The sequence below is a fragment of the Empidonax traillii genome, unplaced genomic scaffold (genome assembly GCF_003031625.1).
Source record: "Empidonax traillii isolate 1590-97213 ecotype Southwest subspecies unplaced genomic scaffold, ASM303162v1 scaffold292:size1342341, whole genome shotgun sequence".
In the NCBI taxonomy this organism is placed as follows: domain Eukaryota; kingdom Metazoa; phylum Chordata; class Aves; order Passeriformes; family Tyrannidae; genus Empidonax; species Empidonax traillii.
Genome location: NW_020955485.1, coordinates 205524 through 205745, shown reverse-complemented (window position 1 = coordinate 205745; position 222 = coordinate 205524).

The window sequence follows — 222 nt, the reverse complement described above, 5'->3', positions numbered from 1 at the left end:
TTAAAGGTCTCAGTTACAATTGGCCCCAGGCACTCTCTAATGAGCTGCAGCTGCCTGGACTCTCATTAGCTTTAATGACATCTTCTCAGTACATTTTTCTTGGGGTAAGACCTTGTCCTCTCTATGGTTGTGCACACACTAAAACCAAGAGACATCTCACCCTAAAAGGGCAGCCAACTCAAAACAGTGGAGCAATGATAAATGATGCAAGTGCCCAGAAGA